The 26504-nt window shown below is 40.6% G+C and overlaps 1 long non-coding RNA gene across 1 annotated transcript; it reads right to left on the reverse strand.

Moving 5' to 3' along the window:
- Positions 1-6349: 6349 nt before the first annotated feature.
- Positions 6350-26470, reverse strand: LOC129464784 (uncharacterized). Its single transcript, XR_008651736.2, has 3 exons — positions 26160-26470; positions 9554-9698; positions 6350-6590 (listed from the first exon to the last, which is right to left on the reverse strand). It is a non-coding gene; the product is annotated as an uncharacterized lncRNA (long non-coding RNA).
- Between the last annotated feature and the right edge of the window lie 34 nt (positions 26471-26504).

Below are 26504 nucleotides of genomic sequence, written 5' to 3' on the forward strand. Positions count from 1 at the left end.
CATTACCACTGTGCTAAGGAAGGCTCTGGCTCACTCAGGGGGCTGCTCCACAGCCTGAGGACATTGTGCTGCTGGTCCTCCTGGGCCCATTCTGCAAGTGAAGGAAACTACAAACAGACACGGGTTGTACCTTTGGAACTTTGTTTTCAGATGTCTCCCAACTAAGATTCAGGTTAGACTTCTCCAGCAGGCATTCTAATTTAATAGGGACTTTAAATATTGAAAAGAGAGGCCCAGGGATAGGACATTCTTATTTGGAAGTGAGAAATCTGGGATCTGACACTAAGTAACCAGGTGACGATACCCCAGTCCAATAACAGTGTAGAAGCCAAGTCTCACCAAATACAGACCTCCATAACAACTCTTTCAGTACTGACCGAGTGGTTAAGTTAAATTATGAAAAGCCAGTGCCTTTATACAAAGGCTGGTATGTAACAAAAGCCCATGAAGAGTTTTGCCTAGGCCTTTCCTGGGCCTTAAAGCATGACAAAATAAAGAAGGAATTCTTAACAGGACCCATTTAGGATGAAACAAGTTTTATCGTGGGGCTGAAGAAACTCCTCAGCCCTCAAACAATTTTGTTGGGGGGTCTGAAGAAACTCCTCAAGCCTCCGTAATTTAGCAGGAGACAAGATAAGGGTAATCACCCCAGCACCTGGACCCATTTAGAGTAAGTAAATTTACTGAGGCTCCAGAGAAAGGTCTTCAAGACTCAGACCTTAGTTATAGATTAAAAGAAGTTAATCACTTATGTCTTTAGATGAATGCACACTTACAAGTAGACATATAGCTTAGAAGGTATATAAGCTCTGGAAAACTTTGTAATTTTGAATAGCTCTGGTGATAATTTCCAGGCCTACTCCCTGTAACCAGTTAAAGAAATAAAAACTCTCTTCTTCCCCAGTTCATCTGCATCTCATTATTGGGCCATGAGAAATAGAAGCCCGACCCTCAGTTTGGTCCCAGAATAATGCTTCTAGGTCTCAGGTTCCTCATCTATATAACGAAGGAATTGAGGTTCTTGAATATTCTAAGATAGACACTGAGTTGGTGACATCAGAATCAACTAGAGCTTGCTAAAAAAATACGGGTTGTGTCGTTCTTCAGACCCCAGATTCTGATTCTCAGTGGATTGGAAAGGAGCCCAGGAATCTACATTTCAAACATTCTTCCAGGTGATACTATTTTTTTTTCAAGTTTAAGAACTTCTGGACTAACTTTTATTCTAGTTCTAACAGTCTATGTAAACAAATTTTAAATCTCAAAGAATTAATCTGCAATGATGGTTTATCAGATGCTGCAACTGGAAGTAAAAGAGATACAGAGAAGGGGATATTGAAGCCCGACAGGTGATATCTCTTCATTGTTGGACTATGAGGGTCACGTGCTCTGGAGGCACATCAGGCCATGAGTACCAACCAACATGAGGCCCAAGCTGAAACTGAAACTGCCTTTGAAAAACTATAAATGAGGAAATTATGACAGTGAAAGAGATCAGACCTAACCGACCCCATCTTGCTTCTATCTTTTAAGCTGTCCTTCCTCATTCCTGGGCATAGGCTGAACTAACCTTGGGAAGGCATCCAGTTTATGATTTGACTCTGAAACAAAATTGATAACAGCCCTTTCCCAAAAAACAAACAAACAAACAAACAAACAAAACCCTTCTTGCCTTGGGACCAGTCTGCCTTCGTAGGACTAACAAATTAGCTACAAGAATAGAAATTATGATTTAAGGGTCATGCAGCCTCTGACTGCAAGAGTCTGAATCTCTCCAAATTGCTGATGGGGATAACATCACTATTGTAAAACTTAAGATCAGTGCTTGAAATATTTTGCAGACCCTGTACTTGATGGATCAGCTGACACCACCCAGACTATTAATCTGGCTCAATCAATTCTGCAATCCCATCCAGGAACAGAAGACAGCAAGCAAACATCATTTTGACCCCCCACTATGATTCTATCTCCAACCTAACCAATCAACACTGCCCACTTCCTGAGGCCCTACCCACCAAATTGTCTTTAAAAACTCTGATCCCTGAATGCTCAGGGAGACTGATTTGAATAATAACAAAACTGCGGGTCTACTGCACAGCTGGCTCTGAGTGAATGACTCTTTCTGCATCGCAATTTCCCTTTCTTGATAAATTGGCTCTGTCTAGGCAGCGGGCAAGGTGAACTCGTTGGGTGGTTACAGGACCCCAGGAGAACTTGTTCCCAAGTGTGACCCTTGGAGACTGCTGCTGGAATGCTAAAACACATCGAATGTACTCGATTTTTTGAATGTGTTCTTGAAAACAAACCACAGATCATGTGCAAGAATTTATGCTATTGCTTAACTAAGCCTGTGTTATGGAACCAAAAAATCCTTTTTCTTTTTTTTAAGATGGAGTCCCACTCTGTCACTCAGACTGAAGTGCAGAGGTGCAATCTCAGCTCACTGCAACCTCAGCCTTCCGGGTTCAAGCGATTCTCCTGCCTCAGCCTCCCGAGTAGCTGGGACTACAGGTGCGTGACACCACACCTGGCTAATTTTTTGTGTTTTTAGTAGAGACAGGGCTTCACTATGTTAGCTAGGATGGTCTTAATCTCCTGACCTCATGGTCCGCCTGCCTCAGCTTCCCAAAGTGCTGGGATTACAGGTGTGAGCCATTGTTCCTGGCCTAAAAAATCCCTTTTCAAATGACTTCTTTTCCAAAAACACTTAAAGATATTTTAGATCACTTATCTTAAAAGTATGGGCCATGGTTTACTCAAACAGTATCTAAAAATTTCAAGGAGAGGGGCATCACAGTCATGGTCAAATACCATGTCAGTGTACTGTTAAAATATTGCCAAAATCTTACCATATAAATTTCTACTGGAAAATTGGTCTGGTGGATAATTTGATGATATTGTTCAGGAGGATATACTTTGTGGAAAAAATAAAAAGAGAAGATTTCTTTCTCTATAGTCTGGTTTTACTATTTTATTTTATTTTATTTTATTTTATTTTATTTTATTTTATTATTTGAGACAGAGTCTCACTCTGTCACCCAGGCTGGAATGCAGTGGCATGATCTCAGCTCACTGCAACCTCTGCCACCCGGGTTCAAGTGATTCTTCTGCCTGAACCTCCTGAGTAGCTGGGATTACAGGTGCCTGCCACCATGCCTGGCTAATTTTTGTAGTTTTAGTAGAGACGGGGTTTCACCATGTTGGCCAGGCTGATCTTGAACTCGTGACCTAGGGATCCACCCACCTCAGCCTCCCAAACTGCTGGGATTACAGGCATGAGCCACCGCGCCCAGCCCACAATAGTCTGGTTTTGAATCAGCCTCCGCTTGCTTCCCCATCCTCACTCATTAATCTGATTGTCAAGTCTTATCACTGTGGATGCACACATATCAATCTCTGTTTTCCCAGCTTGGTGCCTTTGCTAAAAATGTTCTTGTGAATGTTTTCTGTTTTCCCTCATTTCAATGTGTTTCAATCTAACCTGTACTTTAAGGCAAAATGCTACCTTCTTTGGGAAGCATTCTCTAATTTCTTAAGAAACAGGTAGGCTGGGGGCAGTGGCTCACGCCCGTAATCCCAGCATTTTAGGAGGCCAAGGCAAGTGGATCACCTGAAGTCAGGAGTTGAAGACCAGCCTGGCCAAATGGTGAAACCCCATCTCTACTAAAAATACAAACATTAGCTGGGTGTGGTGGTGGGCACCTGTAATCCCAGCTACTCAGGAGGCTGAGGCAGGGAGAATTGCTTGAACCCGGGAAGCGGAGGTTGCAGTGAGCCGAGATTGCACCATTGCATTCCAGCCTGGCCAACAGAGAGAGACTCCATCTCAAAAAAAAAAAAAAAAAAAAAGAAAGAAAAAACAAAAAGAAACAGGCGTGATTTTTTTCTCCTCTCAATCTTAGAACCTTCTATTAGCATATCTCTTAAGGCATATGTACCTATGTAAGGAGTGCTGTGGACAGGCCATGTATCATCATCGTGGTTGTTTGCTCTTAGTGCTGAGCCCAAATCTTTCACATGTGTGAGCACAGAACAGGCTTGTTGATTGGAGTCTACATTCAGGTGGTTTCCTTTTAGGAAGGCAATCCAAAAATCCTTAAAAGGTAACTTAAAAGTTTCCCCTAACTATCCACTCATGTAGAATATCCAAGTGTAACTCTAGAGGAATTGACATTTTAAAATATTTTATTTTTGCCTAACCTATACCTGCATCTAGCTTAACGCCACCTACACATTAAAGCAAGGGTGAAGCCTTTCAAAAATACTGATGCCCAGTGCCAATCTTAAAACAATTAAATCAGAAGCACTTGTGGAAGAGTAAAACATGAAAATTTGCAGTTCCCCAATGGCTGGGTCCTCTATATTTCTTCTGCCCATAGGCACATTCAAGTATTTTAAACAATTCTTTTACTATACAGCTCAATAACTCTAGTTGATATGCTTATATTGCTACTCTATGTTTTCATTTTAGGGATTATTTTTCAGTCTACTGTGGAAGGTGAGTAGCCCTTTTTCTCACACATTGCTCTTTCACTTGTAGTAACATTCTAACACCTCCCCATTTGGTTCTGTTGTACTTTTGAAAGATCAATTTCTAGCATTTATACTGTAATGACTTTACTAACAATCGAGCCATACAGTATATAGCAATTTTTTTTTTTTTCTTGCACAATGTTTTGTCTCCATTGAAATTAGCAATTATCCTGGTTTGTTCAATGTAATGATCACTAAAGTATCCTCAAACTGTCTTTGAACTGTGAAAAATCTTTTCTCCATATCTTAAAAAACATTAGATTCTTCTTTATCTGAGGATGTTAGCCTCTTCTTGCCTAAAGGAACCATGACATTCTGCCCTGAAGTTAGGGCCTTGCAAAGGGCTTTTGATCATCCTAAGGACTACCTCCACTGGTTATAGAGGGGGCTCTATAATCAGAGCAAGTCCTGGCAAGCCCCAGGGAGTTTGGGAATACTTTAGTGTGACACATGAAGAAAGTACAGTATACACCAAAATAATTGCACGTTTATCAATGTTATTGACGGAAACTGAGAACATTTATGGAAATGGATCCTAAGAGTGCTGGATTATGGTGGAAGAAACGTAACGTTGGTAAGGTCACATTTGTTTATATGAGTACAGCATGCAGAGATTCTAGATTTAGTATATTAGTTCAAGCTATAGGAAGTGGCTCTAACAGTATACTTGCTGGTTGGCTGAAACACGGATCTAGAAGTATCCTAGACAAAATTTAAACTGAAATGCCAGAAATTTAAGAAATGTCTCAGTACACTACAAGGGACACTACCCAGACGCTTAGGAAGATAGGCATGGAAGTAGATTTACCATGTAAGATCTGCTTACTCATCCCTAATTGTGTGTACTCTTTCAACAAGGCAGCGAGAAATACATTCATGATGGGACCCTGGGCATCTTTGAAGACCTCTGTGGAGTTGTTATCAGTAAGCCAGGAATGCAAGTGGGAACTGCTGTCATTGAACTAGACTCCTCGAATTCAATGGAGACAATAGGATTTCAGGGTGGCAGGGGCCCAGTGGAGGCCCTCAATTAGTAGAGGTGAAGTAGGAAAGCCATGACAGTATGCAGCAAAGTGGGAGCAATGATCAGAATGTTTTGACCTATGACTTCAGTGCTAATTGACCATTGTTTCTAGGACTGAAATAGGTGGACAACCTTGTAAGGTCTTACTTGATATATACAAGCAAAAAAATCACCAAACTTTGTGAACAGAGGTCCAACTTGAATCACAGTAACAGAGATGTGGTCCCTCAGATAATTACCAGATTTGAACCAGTTTATAGATGTGGAGTCCCTTGGATGAAAGGGAGGCCAGGTACCTTCAAGGAAGAACTGTGAAAAACAGCCAAAAATTTGTATTGTAATCATTCTCTTTAGCTTTCACCAAAAGAACTTGCATTCATTTGCCAGTGTGACTGAGAATAGAGGAGAAGAAATAGCTAGACTTTGGCTTTGAATTGACACTAATTCCTAAAGGCCCAACACTGCATTGTGGGCCACTAATCAGAATAGAAGCTTATGGACATCAGGTGATCGATGAAGTTTTGGCTAAGCTCTGTCACATGGTGGGCTTAGTGTGTCTCCTAAACCACATTGTGGTTATTTGCTCAGTTACAGAATGCAGAATTGAATTACTCAACAATGGGCAGAATTCCTCTATTGGTTCCCTGGTCCATGGAGTGAGGGCTACTGTAAAAGCCCAAGTAGAAGCTAGTAGAGTGGCTTCTCCCCACCAAAATAGTAAACCAAAAGTCATACCACATACTTGGAGGAATCCTGCAGAAGTTAGTGTCATTGTCAAGGACTTAAGGGGTGCAGATGTGGAAATGAAACAGCAACCATTTCTGTGTATGGCAAGAGGCACTGTTGTATCTTGCTCACATTTGAAGTGACCTCCATGCTACTTTATTGGCATTGAGCAGCAGCTGGGATTTCAGCTCTTCCACTTTCTACTGTATCTTTTTCTTCAGCTTTTTCTGAGTCCTGGGCCAGGCATATGTGCAGCTCTATAGCAAAAGGTATCAGCTTCTTCTGCAGGTCATCTGCATTGTCAGTTCTGGAGGTAGTGAGAGAGAGATTTTACTAAATTCAAGTTTGTCTTCATGGGTTCCAGCAGAAGAACAGGTTTTTAAAGAAGAAGAAGACAGGGCAAGTCAATATGCCTGGAAATGATTCAAGGTTCTCTTACTCCAACTCCAAAGAACATTTGGCTGATAGATTTAGGCAGATCCTTCTAGCAGGCAAAGAGCAAAGAAACAAAGTCAGCTGTGCATGGGAGACTATGCCTGAGGGAGAGACACATGAAAAGACTGTGGAAAGAGCCTAGGAGGCCATGCTTGAGAATTTGGATTGCACTTACAACACAACAGGAAGCCACCAGAGGGATTTATGCAGGTGTAGTAGATGCTGTTGGTACCCTGCACATCTCACCTTAGCATATGTCATTTCCCTGTATGCTAGCTTGACTTTCAAGTATCAGCTCTGGAGACTGTTTTCCCCAAGGCCTTTCTGTGGCAGTCAGAACCTTCCTTGCATGCTGTGGGGCAGCCTAGATGTGGTGGAAATTTAACCCTCCACTCTCAACCTTATAAGGTCTCGGGATCTTACAAGCAATCACTGATGGGAGTTGACATATAAATATCCTGGCTACCTTGCTTCTTTGGCAGAGCAACTCTGATGTGTGCTTACTCTATTTCCCGGAGTTTAGAGATAAACTTTTAGCTGGCAGAGTGGAAACTTGCTTGACAACACACCCTTTATTAGATTTCTTCCCTTCTCTATCTCACTTCTCCACTCCACTTGTGTTATCTGAGGTCATCTTCCAAATAAACTACTTTTACTTGAATTTTTGGTTCTGGATCTGATTTGGGGAGAGTCTAAATTGAGATAGCGGGAATGTTGTGGAATCCAGTTTAAACTGTATAAAGATCATACTAATTGCTGTATGGTGAAAGATTGTAAGGCAACCATGGTGTGGGCTGGGAACCTAGAAAAATACTATTGAAGTAGTCTAGGTTGGAGGGGTGGCAGCTTAGCAGTGGTAATTGTGGGGATGGAGAGAAGTCCTGATCTGAGTTTTATTTAAAGAGTAGAATTATAATCAGGATGTGGTGATGGACTGGATGGAGTTAGAGGGAAGGGAAAAAGTAGTTTCAAAAATAACTTCATCCTAGGAAGCTAATAGGAATTTACTATGATGGAAAGACTGGGAAAAGAAAGATTATGGTGCAAGACTAAGAGAATTCTCATGGACATGTTGCCTTTCTGATATCCAGGTGTAGATGTCAAACAGGCAGGGGGAAGCAGGTATGTGGGCCTTACAAGCTGGGACCGGATTGGTTATTAAATGAATAAGAACATGTGAAATCACCCAAGGAGAGAGAGTATAGAGGGAGAAGGCATGCACCCATCCAAGGTAGAACAGAAAATGTCAGTTTCCAAAGACAAAGCTTCCATAAAATTTCTAGAGGAAGCTATCAGGATGAGCATTTTAATTTAAATACCTATTTTAAAAACAAATTTCCGGAGAAAACTGGAACTGTTTCCACCAAACTGAATGCAGATAACAGAGACTGAAATAGAAAATATTAAAAAGGTGAGAAGCATATCTTTAATAAGACTAAGACCTTGAAGAATGCATAATTGTTTTTTACTAAATATGGAAAATTCACTGTCAACTGGGGCTTTTCATAGATCAACAAAGGCCTGGGCTTCCTTCAATTTTTTCCTAATGCTTCTGATATAGATAGGCACTTGATCTTAGCCAAAAGGCTGAGAAGTGATCCTGATATAGACAGAAAGATAAAGATATAGAAATAGATAATATAATGATGTATACATATAATGAAAATATGCCAAAATTGAATTACAAGATGATATTGTTATAATATACATAGATAATTAGAAGCTTAATATTTTAACCCAAGAAAAGACTATGTGTAACCTGAGATATTGTAAAAGCCTAAGTTTGATGTCCTTTGTGAATGCAAGCTGTAGGCTTCTTGTCCCACTTCCTGACTCCAATCCCCTGTGGGCTTTCATGCCAACTATTGTGATAACTTGGACTGGTCCCAAGAAGATCAGACCTCACCTTGTGACTAGAAATGATGTCTTTTCTTCTCTAAAGGAAACAAATGCCCCCTGTGTCAGTGAACAAGCTTTGGACCTTAGGCTGTAGAGTGGAAGGCCTCATCTACTCTTCGGCTAAGGCAATTGGAGGGCTGGACTGTGGACTATGCAGATGTCTGGGTGGGGCTGGGCCATCCCTATGGAACAAGTTGGGCAAAGATCCTCTAGTTGTGAGCCTGAAGGATAGCCAAGACTAGTAGCAAGAGAAGCAGCCCTCTGTGTCACTCCTCTGGGTGTTTTTTGTTAAACACTACTGCCTGAATTTAGCTGTGTTTTGGGGAATGAAGGAAGTGATTTGAATCCATGCCTAGGGTGGACTGTTGTGGGAGAGAAAAGTAGGAAAAAGAGAGTTATACGACTGTGCATTGTAACCTCAAGTTTTTAGGCAGTCTAAGGTGATCCATTCAAAGCTTATGTGGTTGGCATAAGGGCAAGCAACCACCTAGGCAGACTTGCAGAACACATAAGCATTCTTCCTGGGTTCTTTGCCTTGGTTCTTGGCAAGTGGAAGACAAGGTAGAGATGGACTTTTCACGGTCCTATGGATGAAGCTCAGAAAATGATCACTGGGGATATAAAAAAGAAAGTCCTGATATAGGAAAATGGCAGATAGGAGACAGGACTAACTTGCAGCTGCCACTCAGATAAACAGAGCAGTGTGTGGAGAATCACAACATGAACTTTTGCTCCAAGAACTACCACAGGAACGTACCAGGAAAGCTGAGAGAATCCACAGACCCACTGAAAGAGGCAGCTTGCTGCCACAGGCCCTGTGAAGCAACTGAAAAACTGTTAGTACCCAAAGTGTGAGAGGGGGCGTGTCCACCCCTGAACACACATCCTCACTGGGAAACTTGAAGGTCCAGATTACAGAATAAGGATTTGACTCACCTGAAGCTGAGATGAATTTAGAGAACTGAGCAAAATATAGGGGTAGGAGAAGCAGCAGGAAGAGCTCTGTGGGCACTCTCAGTCCCCAGGGAAGCCATTTCTGACTTTCTCTTGCAGGAATCCTTGGGGAGGGCTGCCAGTGGAACTGGAGATAGACCACAGGGAGAAGAAAACTTTCAGCAGAACTTTGTAACAAATTCAACTGAACATGAAGTTTCCTGGACAGAGTCTTGGGGAGGGGGTGAACGATGAGTGCAGACAAAGCACAGAAGCCATGGCAGGCTGAGACGTATGAAACCTGAAAGCCCTGCTTGCTTTTTTGGCAGGGAGGCCTGTAGCCTGAGGCAAGATCTCAGCCTTGCTCACTGGCTGCCTGGAAATTAACTCATTGCTGTTGGGGGGCATGGTGGGAGTGAGACCAGCCTTTCAAGTTGCTTGGTAACTGGATGAGGCCTGTCACTGCCGGCTTTTCCCCACTTCCCTGGTGACCAGCATGACACAGTAGAAGCAGCCATAGTCCCCCTGGGAACATAACTCCATTGGCCTCAGAACCTCTATCCTCCACAGCAGCTGCAGCAAATCCTGCCCAAGGAGAGCCTAAGCTCAGACACACCTAAACTTGGCCCCAACTGATGGTCCTTCTCTACTCATCCTGGTAGCCAAAGACAAAGGACATAATCTCTTGGGAGTTCTATGGCCCCACCCACTGCCTGAGAAAGCCAAATACTTATCCAGATGACCCCAGGGCAAGCTCATATCCTACCTATACCATGCAGCTGGTGTTTTCTTGAAAGGGCCACCTCCTGGCTGGAGGCTAACCAATGCTAAACCACACACTAAATAAAACTATAACCAAGGACCCTCACAGTGTCCACTTCACTCTCCTGCTACCTCCACCAGAGTAGGTGCTGATGCTAGAGATCTAGACATCCAAGTACAAGAAATTCAAAGAACACCCAGGAAATTCATCATAAAAAGATCACCACCTAGGCACACAGTCATCAGATTATCTACAGTCAAGATGAAGGAAAAAATCTTAGGAGTTGTGAGGCAAAAGCATTAGGTAACCTGTAAAGGAAAACCTATCAGATTAACAGCAGATTTATTAGCAGAGAGAGAGACCTGAAGATGGATCATATCACAGGACTCTTTGCAGACACTCCCCAGTACCAGCCTGGAGTTTGGTAGCTCCATTGGGTGGCTAGAACCAGAAGAGAAATAACAATCATTGCAGTGTGGCTCATGGAAAGCCCCATCCCTAGGGAAAATGGAGAGAGCACCACATCAAGGGAGCACCCCATGGGATGAAAGAATCTGAATGACAGCCCTTAAGCCCCAGATCTTCCCTCTGACATAATCTACACAAATGAGAAGGAACCAGAAAAACAATTCTGGTAACATGACAAAACAGAGTTCTTTAACATCCCCAGAACATCACATTAGTGCACCAGCAATGGATCCAAACCCAGAAGAAATTCTGAATTGCCAGAAAAAGAATTCAGAATTAAACTACTCAAGGAGGCACTAGAGAAAGGTGAATACCAACTTAAAGAAATAATAAAAAAATAAGTTAAAAGATACGGATGGAAAAGTCTCCAGAGAAATAGATAGCATAAGTTAAAAAAAAAAAATCACAACTGTGGAAATGAGGGACACACTGAGAGAAATGCAAAATACACTGGAAAGTCTCAACAATAGAATCAAACAAGCAGAAGAAAGAACTCAAAGACAAGGCTTCTGAATTAACCCAATTTGACAGAGACAAAGAAAAAAGAATATAGAAAATGAACGAAGCCTCCAAGAAGTTTGAAATTATGTTAAACGAACAAACCTAAGAATAATTGGTGTTCCTGAGGAAGAAAAGAATTCTAAAAGTTTGGAAAACATATCTGAGGGAATAATCAAGGAAAACTTCCCTGACTTTGCTAGAAATCTAGACATTCAAATACAAGAAACTCAAAGAACACCCAGGAAATTCATCATAAAAATATCACCACCTAGGCATGTAGTCATGATTATCCACAGTCAAGACGAAGGAAAAAAAATCTTAGGCATTGTGAGAAAAAGCATTAGGTAGCCTATAAAGGAAAACCTATCAGATTAACAGCAGATTTATTAGCAGAAGCCCTACAAGCTAGAAGGAATTAGGGTTCTATCTTTAGCCTCCTTAAACAAAACGATTATCATGTAAGAATTTTGTATCCAGGAAAACTAAGCTTCATGAATGAAGGAAATATACAGTGTTTTTCAGATAAATAAATGCTGAGAGAATGTGCCACTACCAAGCCAGTACTACCAGAACTGCTAAAAGGAGATTTAAATCTTAAACCCTTGAAGTACTCCAAATTAGAACCCCCTTAAAGCATAAATCTCACAAGACCCATGAAACAATAACGCAACAAAACAACAAAATGAAGTATTCAGTCAACAGCTAGCACAGTGAATCAAATAGTACCTCCCATCTCAATACTAACATTGAATGCAAATGGCCTAAATTCTCCACTTAAAAGATGCAGAATGGCAGAATGGATAAGAATTAATCAACCAAGTATCAGCTGTCTTCAAGAGACTCACTGAATACATAAGGACTCACATAAACTTAAAGGTGTGCAAAAAGATATTTCATGCAAATGGACATGAAAAGTGAGCAGGAGTAGCTATTCTTATATCAGACAAAACAAACTTTAAAGCAACAGCAGTTAAAAAAGACAAAGAGGGACATTATATAATGATAAAAGAACTTGTCCAACAGGAAAATATCACAATCTTAAATACATACACACCTAACACTGGAGCTCCCAAACTTATAAAACATTATTACCAGACCTAAGAAATGAGATAGACTGCAACACAATAATAGTGGGGGACCTCAATACTCCACTGACAGCACTAAACAGGTCATAAAGTCAATAAAGAAACAATGGACTTAAACTATACCCTAAAACAAATGGACTTAACAGATATTTACAGAACATTCCACCCAATAACTGCAGAATAGACAGTCTATTCATCAGCACATAGAACATTCTCCAAGATAGACCATATAAAAGGTCACAAAACAAGTCTCAATAAATTTAAGAAATTGAAATTATATCAAATACTCTCTCAGATGACAGTGGAATAAAATTGAAAATTGACTCCAAACAGAACCCTCATGACAATGCAAATAGATGGAAATTAAATAACTTGCTCTTGAATGATCATTGGGTGAACAATGAAATCAAGATGAATATTAAAAGGTTCTTTGAACTGAACAATAATAGTGACGTACCCTATCAAAACCTCTGGGATACAGCAAAGGCAGTGTATTAGTCCATTTTTATACTAATATGAAGAAATACCCAACACTGGTAATTTATAAAGCAAAAGAGATTTAATGGACTCATAGTTCTACATAGCTGAGGAGGCCTCACAATCATGGTGGAAGCAAAGGAGGAGCAATGGCACATCTTACACGGAGGCAGGCAAGAGAACATATGCAGTGGAACTGCTCTTTATAAAACCATCAGATCTTATGAGACTTATTCACTATCATGGAAACAGCACGGGAAAAATCTGCCACCATAATTCAATTACCTCCCACTGGGTCCCTCCCACAACACATGGGAATTATGGGAACTACAATTCAAGATGAGATTTGGGTGGGGACACAGCCAAACCATATCATTCCACCCCTGGCATCTCCCAAATCTCATGTCCTCACATTTCAGAACCAATAATCCAAGATTGGGTAATTTATGAAAAGAAAGAGATTTAATGGACTCACAGCTCCACATGACTGATGAGGCCTCACAATCATGGCAGAAGGTGAAGGAGAAGCAGTCACATCTTACATGGTGGCAGGCAAGAGAGTTTGTGCATGGAAACTGCCCTTTATAAAACCATCAGATCTTGTGAGACTTATTCACTATCACAAGAACAGCATGGGAAAACCCGCCTTGATGATTCAATTACTTCCCACTGGGTCTCTCCTATGATATGTGGGGATTATGGGAGCCATAATTCAAGATGAGATTTGGGTGGGGACACAGCCAAACCACATCAGGCAGTGCTAAGAGAAAAGTTCATAGCCTTAAATGTCTACATCGAAAAGTCTGAAAGAGCACAAGTAGACAATCTAAGGTCACACCTCAAAGAACTAGAGAAACAAGAATAAACCAAACCCAAACCTAGCAGAAGAAAAAAAATAACAAAGATCAGAGCAGAACTAAATAAAATTAAAATAAAATACAAAAGATAAAGTAAAAAGCTTGTTCTTTGAAAAGATAAACAAAATCAATAGACCATTAGCAAGGTTAAACACAAAAAGAAAAGATCCAAATAAGCTAAATTAGAAATGAAATCACAGATATTACGACCAATACCACAGAAATGTGAAAGATCATTCAAGGCTACTATGAACAGATTTATTGCACAAACTAGAAAACCTAGAGGAGATGCACACCAGTTAGAATGGCGATCATTAAAAAGTCAGGAAACAACAGATGCTGGAGAGGATGTGGAGAAATACGAACACTTTTACACTGTTGGAAGGAGTGTAAATTAGTTCAACGATTGTGGAAGACAGTGTGATGATTCCTCAAGGATCTAGAACTAGAAATACCATTTGACCCAGCAATCCCATTACAGGGTATATATCCAAAGGATTATAAATCATGCTACTATAAAGACATATGCACATGTATGTTTATTGTGGCACTATTCACAATAGCAAAGACTTGGAACCAACCCAAATGTCCATCAATAATAGGCTGGGTAAAGACAATGTGGCACATATACACCATGGAATACTATGCAGCCATAAAAAGGATGAGTTCATGTCCTTTGCAGGGACATGGATGAAGTTAGAAACCATCATTCTCAGCAAACTATCACAAGGACAGAAAAGCAAACACTACATATTCTCACTCATAAGTGGGAGTTGAACAATGAGAATACCTGGACATAGGGAGGGGAACATCACACACCGGGGCCTGTTGTGGGGTGGGGGGCTGGGGGAGGGACAGCGTTAGGAGAAACACCTAATGTAAATGACGAGTTGATGGGTGCAGCAAACCAACGTGGCACATGTATACCTATGTAACAAACCTACACGTTGTGCACATGTACCCTAGAACTTAAAGTGTAATAAAAACAACAACAACAACAACAACAACACTAATCTCAAAAAACTTTAAAAAAAAGAAAACCTAGAGGAGATTGATAAATTCCTGGAAATATACAACGTTCCTAGATTAAACCAGAAAGAAATAGAAACTGAACAGACCAATAACAAGCAGTGAGATGGAAATGGTAGTAAAATTAATTGTCAACAAAAAAAAAGTCCCTGACCAGATAGAGTTCAGCTGTGAATCTATCTGGTCATGGACTTTTTTTTTGTTGGTAATATTTGCTGGTGAGAATATAAACTAGTACAACTGCTATGGAAGACAGTGTGGAGATTCCTTAAAGAACTAAAAGTAGATCTACCATTTGATCAAGCAATCCCATTACTGGGATTCTACCCAGAGGAAAAGAATTCACTATCAAAAAAGATACTTGCACATGCATGTTTGTAGCAGCACAATTCATAATTGCAAAAATATGAGGCCGGGCGCGGTGGCTCACGCTTGTAATCCCAGCACTTTGGGAGGTCGAGGCGGGCGGATCACGAGGTCAGGAGATCAAGACCACGGTGAAACTCCGTCTCTACTAAAAATACAAAAAAATTAGCCGGGCGTGGTGGCGGGTGCCTGTAGTCCCAGCTACTCGGAGAGGCTGAGGCAGGAGAATGGCGTGAACCCGGGAGGCGGAGCTTGCAGTGAGCCGAGATCGCGCCACTGCACTCCAGCCTGGGTGACAGAGCGAGACTCCGTCTCAAAAAAAAAAAAAAAAAAAAAAATATGGAACCAGTCCAAATGCCTATCAACTAACCAGTGAATAAAGAAAATGTGGTACATATATATTATGGAATACTATACAGCCATACAAAGGAATGAAATAATAGCATTCGTAGCAACCTGGATGAAGTTGGAGACCACTATTCTAAGTGAAGTAACTCAGGAATGGAAAACCAAACATTGTATGTTTTCATTCATAAGAGGAAGCTAAGCTATAAGGACATAAAGGCATAAGAATGATGCAGTGGACTTTGAGGACTCAGGAGAAAGGCTGGGAGGTGAGTGAGGGATAAAAGACTACACACTGGGTGCAATGCACACTGCTCAGGTGATGTGTGCACTGAAATCTGAGAAATCACCACTAAAGAACTTATACATGTAACCAAATACTGCTTGTTCCCCCAAAACCAATTGAAATAAAAAAAAAAATACCAAAAAGTCCTCATCTTATAGTTTCACGATGTTGTGATCAGGAGTTATGTCTGTTTAAAATGTAGGAATATCCATTATGTCTAAGAAAGCACTCTGTGGCATTTTTAAAGATAAAGACGGTTCTTCTGACCTTTAGGTACTTATAATTAGAGAGAAAATAAAGTGACTTGAAAAGTTGAATAAATATATAAGGTAACAATCCAAATAATGTAATATGTAAGTAATGTGTAAGTAAAGGCTAGGATGTAGGTTTGAAGGAGCCTGTAGTCACGTGGATAGTTTGCTTTGGAAGACTGTCGTACGGAGGAATCATTTGTGTGGATCTGGATCAGAGGATAGAAAATCACTCCTGGAGTCAAGTTAGAGAGGAGATATATAATCAGAACTTCTAGATCTTGAAATTCTACAGGCAAAGTGGGTTTTCAGATAGGAGGCGGAAAGAATCTATTCTTTCAAGACCCCTTTGGAGTATGTGTGGCTGCCCCTCACACTGCATTACTTCTTTTTAATCTGCACAGATGACAAATATTTTATCCTACTATAATTATGAATTGAGTTCTTGTATACACACAGTAATGTGTTAGGTGTTTAGATATATAACAATGACAACAATGATACAATATGGATAATAATAGAAGCCATGATGACCATTCACATTTATTTGGACACTTTATTAGTTTTATAGCCTTGTTGTAACAAGTTACTACACACTGGGTGGCTTAAAACAACGGAAATTTATTCTCACAATACTGGAAACTACTGTCAGAAAGTAAGGCATTGGCAGGGTTGATTTCTTCTGGAGGCCTTCAGGGAGAACCCATCTGATATGGTTTGGATGTTTGTCCCCTCCAAATCTCATGTTGAAATGTGACTTCCGATGTTAAGGTGGGGCCTGGTGAGAGGTGCTTGGGTCATGGGGATGGATCCTTCATGAATGGCTTGGTGCCCTTGCCATGGTAATAAGTGAGCTCTTGATCAGTTAGTGCATGAGGGAGCTGGTTGTTTAAAGGAGGCTGGCACCTCCTCCTATCTCTCTTGCTCCCTCTCTTGCCATGTGACATGCCTGTTCCCCCTTCTTTTGCCATGGGTAAAAGCTTCCTGAGGCTTCACCGGAAGCCAAGCAGATCCTCGTGCCATGCTTGTACAACCTGCAGAACTGTAAGCCAAATAAATCTCTTTTCTTTATAAATTACCCAGCCTCAGGTATTCCTTTATGGAAATGCAAAACAGACTATTATACTATCCCATCACTCCAATCTCTGTCTCTGCCTTCAGATGACAGTCATTTGTGTGTGTATCTCTGTCTCTGTTTTCTCTTTATATGAGGCTATCAGCTGAATTAGGGCTCACAATAATCCAGTATGACTTTATTTCAACGAATTATATCTACAAAGACCTTATTTTCAAAAAAGGTCACATTTATAGATACCAGGGGTTAGGACTTGAACATATCTTTTTGGGGAGCACAATTCTACCTACCACAGGTAACGACTGTGTACACTGTGCAAAGGGTTTCATCTGCATCAGCTCACCTAATGATCACAACCGGTGAGGCTGATACCATTATTATCCTAAATCTATACTTGTAGTCCTTTACCTCCAGAATTCCAGAGTTGTCTGTTCAATTGCTACTTGATATTCCCACATGGTTGCTGATTTTCCTTCAGATTTCTCAATCTGCTTAGTGGCATTGCTATTCCCTTATCTGTGCAAGTTAAAAACCCAAGAATAATTCTTTATTTCTCATTTTCCTTTATACCAAATCTAACCCTACCTAGTAGGTTCCGCTAGCATGGTCTCAAAAAATTCTTTTTTCTTGAATCTATTTACTTCTCTCCATTTCCACTGGTAATATTTTGTATTAGTTACTGTTTGCCCAATAACAAATTACATTAAAACTTTATGGCTTAAAACAACGAACATTTTTTATTGCACAGTTTCTGAGTCAAGAATCCAGGTGCAGCATAATGCCATTAGCTCAATGTCTCTCTCTCATGAGGCTGCAGTCGAACTATCAGTTAGGGTTATGGTTTTATGTGAAGGCTTGACTGATAGGCAGAGGAAACTAATTCTAAGCTCACTCACATGGCAGGTCTCCATCTTTCACCCTGTGGGATTCTCCTCAGGCTGCCTCACAGCATGGCAACTGGTTTCCACCAGAGTGAGTGATGTGATAGAGAGTGCTCAGCATAGAAGCTGTAGTCTTCTTATAACCTCCTATCAGCAGTGACACTCCCAACACTTCTGCCGTGTCTTCTTCTTTAAAGGAGAGTCCACACTCAAAGAGGAGGGGGACGCACTCAAATAAGTCCAGTCCACACTCAAAGAGGAGGGGGCCACACAATAGTGTGTGGGTCACAGGGGACATCTTAAACGCTGCATAGCACAGCGTAGCAGGATGTCATGATACCTTGTGGAAAACAGGAGTTGGAGGGAAAGTCATCTAAGCAGATATTTCAGCAACTACACAGTGCTAGGGCAACGGAGATTGAAGTTCCACCCTGGTAAAGTGGAAAGGCGCAAGTAATTTGTCTAAGCTTTTGGTTGAAACTCCAGAGGGAACACATCCTAAGGGTAAGTTCTACACCCTATTCTCAACAAACAGAAAATATACATTTTTTTTCTAAGTATACATAGCATATTCATCAAAAGAAACCACATGCTGGGCCAAAATCAAGTTTCAAAAAATTTCAAAGGATTGAAATCAGACAGAACATGTATTTTGTGCACAGTAGAATTAAACTAGAAATCAATGAAAGAATGATAACTAGATGTCCCTCAAATGTTTTGAAATTAAGCCACATGTTTAAGCAACCCATGAGTGAAAGAAAAATTAACAAGAGAAATTAAAAAATATTTTAAACTAAATCATAATAGAAATGGGACACATCAATATTGGTAGGTTGCAACTAAAGCAGTGCTTAGAGGGAAGTTTATAGTCATATGTTCATATTTTTAAAAAGATGAGAGATTAAACATCTAAGCTTCCAAATAAAAATACTGGAAGAAGACAAATAAATTACTTACATATAAAAAAAGAAGTATGAAAATTGTAAAGATAGGAGCAGAGTAATACATGGAGAGTTTCTGTGATGTCAAGTATTAACCTTCCAGTTGCCAGATGATAGAGAGATGCGTGAAGGGGGCCTCAAGAGAGGATGAGAGCAGCTTGGGGCAGGGGTTACTTAGTGCTCTCGGGGCAGTGGTTAACCTATAAGTATGGAGACATATAAACATTTTATAAAACTTCTACTGTTAAATTCCCTCATACCAGTGGAATACGAATATGGGGACTTCTCAATATGGTCCCACCCTCTATTGTATCCTCTTATCAACCTTTCCCCACCAGCTGCAATACCCAAACACTGAATTGTGCTGACACTAGCCCACTAGTCATTCCCTACATTTTGAAGCAATCTCCCTCTCTTCTTTGCCTACCCCATCACTCTTTTTGCTCAGATGGACATTTTTCTTCTGTCCGTGTTGTCTGGTAAACTACTAATTGTTCTCCAAGATTCAACTCACACATTGTTTTTTCTTTGAAGGATTCTCTTATTCCCAATATTCCCTAGACAGAATGAATTACTCTTTCTGTGCTGCCATAGAACTTTGCATGAATTTATTATAGTACCTTTTACTGCCTTAGCAAACACAATAATAAATGACCACCCCTTCTCTAAACTGAATACCTCTTGAGAACTGTAGTCATATCTAATCCACCTTTGTATCCCCAGCTCCTGACATATGCCTAGAAAATAATATGCAGCTTGAACCTATGAATGAGACATTAATTCCATTTCTTTCCTAACCACTAACACCCATTTAACAAAGAGAATGCATTTACAGTTAGAATATCCTGCAGTAATCTGTGAGTTCCATTTCAAATGCTTCTCTGGTCCTGTCCACATTCCTCATGCTCACAACCTGGCAGTTGCCATTCTCCATGTGTGGGAAGCAATATCCCTCCTGAACTTTGCCCCAGCTGAGGCAGCCTCTGTAATCAGGGTAACAACCATGCTTCCTAGTCAAAAAGTTAATGGGGCCTTGTTTCAGCAGAAGCGATTAAAACAGGTCTTAACTATTCCATAGCGTTCAGAGGGCAACATTTATCACATTTCGTTATTTTTCTAAATTAAATTCAGGCTGGGTTAAGGCTCCTCTAAGTTGGAGAGACATCAGACCAATCATCTCTGTTAGCCTCTTCCTCTTCAGCTGTACCCTAGGACTTGTGCAGTCGGAAAGAGAGAGAGGTCCCTGGTTCTGGTGCCCTGCAGGCACACTGCTGATGTTGTTGCATGTCATGTCTGAGTGGCCTAACAAATTGTGCAGCTCCACTGGCAGCTTCTTTTTATGCTGAGCTCAGCCCTGGTCACCTCTGTTGAGTGTCTCAACGGGATGACCCCATATGCCCGCTTGCTATTGACACCCGTGCAGACCTCCTCACTCAGGAAAGCACAGAGGCAAGCTTTGAACTCTCCTGAGTCTCCAACCTCTCTCCTATCCCAGTCCCTAAAGTTCATGACCTTTTGGACTTTAGCACTTCCTTTTAAAATTATTGAACTCGTCCATTTGACCGTTGAGAAATAATTCAACCTAATCATGGCAGAACCTCTAAAATAGTGGTTGTCAAAATGTGCTCCCAGCAGGCAGCATCAACATCACCTGGGGGTTTGTAGACATGCACACTCTGGCCATACCTGATAGCTACTGAATCAGAAACTCTGGGGCTGGGACCCAGCGATCTAGGCTTTCACAAGACTACCAGGTGATTTTGATATATTGAAGTTCGAGAATCACTGTTCTAAAACAAAGAGGTAGCCTTTCCCCCAACTCCCACTCTGAAACACATTGAGAAAGAAGGAAGGAATATAGGAAGGAAGGAATTGGTTATTACTCTTCCCCTTAAATAAAGTTCAGGCAAAAGACAATATGGATGTAAGGATGTGAGGGATTAGGGGGAGGGGAGCAGGTATGGGCATTGGCTGCTTTTCCCTTCTAAGGTTATGAATATCCATGAAAGAAAAAAATACAGTAAAATTTTTCCAATTGATTATTCTGCCACAGAATAAACTGTTGATGCATTGTTTTCTTAGCTGTCTTAGAATCTCTTGAGGAGCTTAAAAACATTCCAGACTCTAGGTTCATTGCCCTAGGAATTCGGATTTTATAGGTCTGGATTAAGATCCAGATGTTATTTTTGCAAAGTTTCGCAGGTTATTCTAATACGCAGCTGAGGTTCAAAAGTGTTGCCTTAGATCCTCTGTTGTCTTTTAAGAATGACACAAGGAATTTTGACTCCCTGGTGCCTCCTAGGCCCATGTGTGACACAATCAGAGATGGACTGGGAACATCCAATCCTAGGTGCTTCCAGTGGCCTCGTATTCAGTCTGAGAGCTGACATCCCCACTCTTTTTCTTGCTTGTTTACAATGATCAGAGGAACGACTGTAGCATTTGCACATAGGTCTAACCACTACAAAGTCATTGAGGAATGCTTTTGAATATCAGCCCCTACACTCTTCCCACCTCCATCATTGGAAACTAACTTAGGCTGACTTTTTATGTATAGCTTCTAAGTTCTTTTTATTATGTATTTTTTAAAAAACACATAATGCATAAAAATACACAAATACATAAATACATAAATATTTATTTTTGTATTTATAAAAATGTATTTTTTAAAAAATTGACAGCATTTTATGCTTTTACTGTATACAATATGATGTTTTGAAGTATATATACATTGTGGAATGGTTAAATCTAGATAATTAACAAATGTATTACCTCATATAGTTATCATTTTTGTGGAAAAAGCATGTAACAACTACTTTCTTTTAAGAATATAGTGTATCATCATTAAGTATAAAAACCTTGCCATACAGTAGACCTCTTGAAATTTATTCCTTCTATCTAACTGTAGTTATGTATCCTTTGATCAACATTTCCCATCCCCTCCTCCCCCTAACCACCCTAGTCTCTGGTAACCACCATTGTACTCTCCACTATTATGAGATCAACTTTTTTAGATTCCACGTATGAATGAGATCATATGATATTTGTCTTTTTGGCCTGACTTATTTCATTTAACACAATATCCTCCAGGTTCATCCCTGCTGTACCAAATGGCAGAATTTCATTTTTTTATGGCCAAATAGTATTCCATTGTGTATATCTACCACAGTTTCTTTATCCATTTATCTGTCGTTAGACACTTATGTTGATTTCCATATTTTGGCTATTGTGAATAGTGCTCCAATAAACACAGAAGTGCAGATATCTCTTTGACATACTGATTCCATTTCCTTTGGATATATATCCAGTAATAAGATTGCTGGATCATATGGTAATTGAGACCTGAATAGGCATTTCTCAAAAGAAGACATACAAATAGCCAACAGGTGCTTGAAAAAATGCTCAGTATCATGAAACATTAGGGAAATGCAAACCAAAACCATTCTTCTGCAGGCTTGATGAATCTAGCTAGCATCTAGCATCAAAGATTTACCTCAGGAAAATGCAACAATGTTTTATCAGCAAGATATGGCTAGTGATGTAGCTTCAGTCAAACAGTAAAAACATTCTAAAACCACAGACTTGACATAAATCTATTTATCAATCAGGTCAATGGTGCCACTTACAAAGATGGACTACTTTCTAGACTCTAAAAACATGTTTAAAACTGCAATATAATTCACACATAATAAAGTGCACATGCTTAAAGTATAACACTTGATTCCAACATGCCTGAAGTTTTTTCTTGCCCCTTTGTAATCTGTCTGTCTTTCAGACTCACTCATTCTGATTTGCCTCTGTCACTGTAGTTTGCTTAACCTAGAATTTCATATAAATGGAATCGTATTTATCCTTGTTTTGTACTTTAGAAAAAATCTAGCTGTTTTTTTTCACTGGGCATAATTATTTTGCAATTTATCCATACTACTGAGTGTAGTTTTATTGGGGGAACCTGCCCCCAATATTTCAATGTAGGTTCTTTCTATTTTCCCTAAGTGTCAGCTGGTCTGAGAAATAAAGAGTACAAAGAGAGGAATTTTACAGCTGGGCTGCCGGGGGTGACATCACATATTGGTGGGTCCATGATGCCCACCTGAGCTGCAAAACCAGCAAGTTTTTATTAGGGCTTTCAAAGGGGAGAGAGTGTACGAACAGGGAGTAGGTCACAAAGATCACACGCTTCTGAGGAAATAGGGCAAGGACAAAAGCAAAGATCAAAAGGCAAAGGGCAAAATTAGAATTACTGATGAGGGTCTATGTTCAGCTGTACACGTATTGTCTTGATAAACATCTTAAACAGCAGAAAACAGGGTTCGAGAGCAGAGAACTGGTCTGATCTCAAATTTACCAGGGAGTGGTTTTTCCCCCACCCTAATAAGCCTGAGGGTACTGCAGGAGACCAGGGCATATTTCAGTCCTTATCTCAACCGCACGAGACAGACACTCCCAGAGCAGCTGTTTATTGACCTCCCCCCAGGAATGCAATTCTTTACCCAGAGTATTAAATATCAGTATTCCTTGCTAGGAAAAGAATTTAGCGATATCTCTCCTACTTGCACGTCCATTTATAGGCTCTCTGCAAGAAGAAAAATATGGCTCTTTTTTGCCCGACCCCACAGGCAGTTAGACCTTATGGTTGTCTTCCCTTTTCCCCTAAAATCACTGTTATTCTGTTTGTTTTCAAGATGCACTGATTTCATATTGTTCAAACACACGTTTTACAATCAGATTTCATATTGTTCAAACACACATGTTTTACAATCAATTTGTACAGTTATCACAATCATCACAGGATCCTGAGGTGACCTACATCCTCAGCTTACGAAGATAACAGGATTAAGAGTTTAAAGTAAGACAGGTTTAAGAAATTATAAGAGTATTATTAGGGAAGTGATAAATGTCCATGAAATATTCACAATTTATGTTCCTCTGCCTCGGCTCCAGCTGGTCCCTCCATTCAGGGTCCCTGACTTCCCGCAACATAGTTTACTCCTTTTTATTGTTGAGTGTTATTCCACAATAAGGATATATCACAGTTTATTCTTTCAACTGTTGATAGGTTTGAATTGTTGCCAGTTTTGGGCTACTACAAATGAAACTGTTATAAACATTTGTATATAAATCTTTGTGTGGATATATGTGGTCATTTCTCTTGGGTAAATACCAAAGAGTAGAATGGTTAGGTCATATGGTAGGTGTATATTTAACTTTTGAAGAAACTGCCAAACTATTTTCAAAAGTCATTATACCATTTACATTCCTACAAGCAATGTATGAGAGTTCAGTTCCTACATATCAAGATATCCATACTTGATATGGTCAGCCTTTTAAATTTTAGCCTTTCCACTGCATAGTGATATCTCATTGTGGTTTTAATTTGCATTTCCCTAATGACTAATGATGTTAACAGTCTTTTCATGTGTTTATTTGGCATCTATAAATCTTTTGTGGTGAAGTGTCCATTTAAATATTTTGTCCACTTTTATTGGTTGTGTTTTATTCATTTAGTAGTGAGAAATCTTTACGTATTAACAATTTATATAATTTTTAAGATACATATTTTGCCAATAGTTTTTTCTAGTCCTTGATTCACCTTTTGCCTCCCCTCCCCTTCTCTTTCTTTCTTTTTCTTTTCTCTTTTTTTTTTTTTTTTTTTTTTTTGAGATGGAGTCTTGCTCCATTGCCCAGGCTGGAGTGCAGTGGCACAATCTTGGCTCACTGCAACCTCTGCCTCCTGGGTTCAAGCGATTCTCCTGCCTCAGCCTCCTGAGTAGCTGAGATTATAGGCACACACCATCACACCTGGCTAATTTTTGTATTTTTAGTAGAGACAGGGTTTCACCATGTTGGTCAGGCTGGTCTCAAACTCCTGACCTCGTGATCCACCTGCCTCGGCCTCCCAAAGTGCTGGAATTGCAGATGTGAACCACCATGCCCGGCCATCACCTTTTCATTTTCATAGCAGTGTCTTTTCAAGAGCAAAAGTTTTTAATTTTGATGAAGTCCAAGTAATTTATTTTTTTTTTTTTTAGAGTTTGTGCTTTTAGCATATATACATATATTTTACTTACCTTTAGAAACTACGAAAGCTTTTGGGTTATGTTTTAAAAATATTTTCCAAACCCAAGTTCACTCAGAATTTCAGCTAAAGTTTATTCTAATGTTGCATATATTTAACTCTTAAATTTCCCTTGAAAAATAAGTATAATCTCCCCTCCCATCCAGTTTTGTTTTTTTTTTTTGAGACAGAGTTTTACTCTTGTTGCCCAGGCTGGAGTGCAATGGCTTAATCTTGGCTCACTGCAACCTCTGCTTTCTGGGTTTAAGCGATTCTCCCGCCTCAGCCTCCCAAGTAGCTGGTATTATAGGCATCTTCCACCATGTCCAGATAATTTTTGTATTTTTAGTACAGATGAGGTTTCGCCTTGTTGACCATGCTGGTCTTGAACCTCTGACCTCAGGTGATCCACCTGCCTCGGCCTCCCAAAGTGCTGGGATTACAGGTGTGAGCCACCCTGGCCAGCCTTATAATCCCTTTTAAATTAATATTTGTATTTGGCATGAATTGAAGATCAAGGTAAATTTTTGTGTATAATTACCCAGTTGTTCCAGCACCATTTATTGAAGTGATTATTTCATCCATTGAATTGACTTGGTACTATTTATTAAAGTCAATTAACAATGTATGTGTAAATCTGGATCATGGCAGATGGGAGGCAAGACTATATTGCAGCCTGGACTCAGACGGAGTAGCATGTGAAGGCTCCCAATGTGATTTTTTCCTCCAGAACGACTGCAGGAATAAATCAGAAAACCTGAGAGGACCCACAGACCCTCTGAAGGAAGCATATTGCCTCTGCAGGACCTGGGAGACACCCCAAATACCGTGAGTGCCCAAACTGCAGAAGTGGGAAAGGGAGATCATCTGCCCCCGAACACACACCTGCACTGGGGAAACTGAAGGTCTAGATTACCGGAGAAGATTCTGACCTCACCTGGAGCTGAGTTAATTGAGAAAGCCGAGTGAAACACAGGGATAGAGGAAGCAGCAGGGAAAGCCCTGTGAATTTGGTGGGTCCCCTAGCAAGCCATTTCTGCCTGGCCTCACAGGGGTCCTTTGGGAGTGTGGCCCGAGGCACTGGGAAAAGGCCACAGGGAAAAGGAAATCTCCAGCTGAACTTTGTAACAATTTGAACTGATTGAAAAACCTCTTGGCCAGAACTCAGGGGAAGGCATGAATCAACTGCGCAGACTCCACAGGCTGGGGAAGAAGGAGAGCCATACTTGCTTTTGCAGCTGAGAGGTGGGTAGCGTGGGGCAAGTTCTCAGCTTTGCTCACCCACTGCCTGGAAACAGACTCGGTGCTGTCGCAGGTAGGTGGGGCATGGTGGGAGTGAGACAGGCCCTTCGGTTTGCATGGGAGCTAGGTGAGACCTGTGACTGCCGGCTTTCCCCCACTTCTCTGGCAACCTGCATGACATAGTAGAGGCAGCCATAATCCTCCTAGGAACATAACTCCAACGACCTGGAAACCTCACCCCATCCCGCACAGGAGCCACAGCAAGACCTGCCCAAGGAGAGTCTGCGCTCAGCCACGGATAGCCCTGCCCCACCCAGTGGCCCTTCCCT

Source organism: Symphalangus syndactylus, chromosome 16, assembly GCF_028878055.3.
Source record: "Symphalangus syndactylus isolate Jambi chromosome 16, NHGRI_mSymSyn1-v2.1_pri, whole genome shotgun sequence".
NCBI lineage: Eukaryota > Metazoa > Chordata > Mammalia > Primates > Hylobatidae > Symphalangus > Symphalangus syndactylus.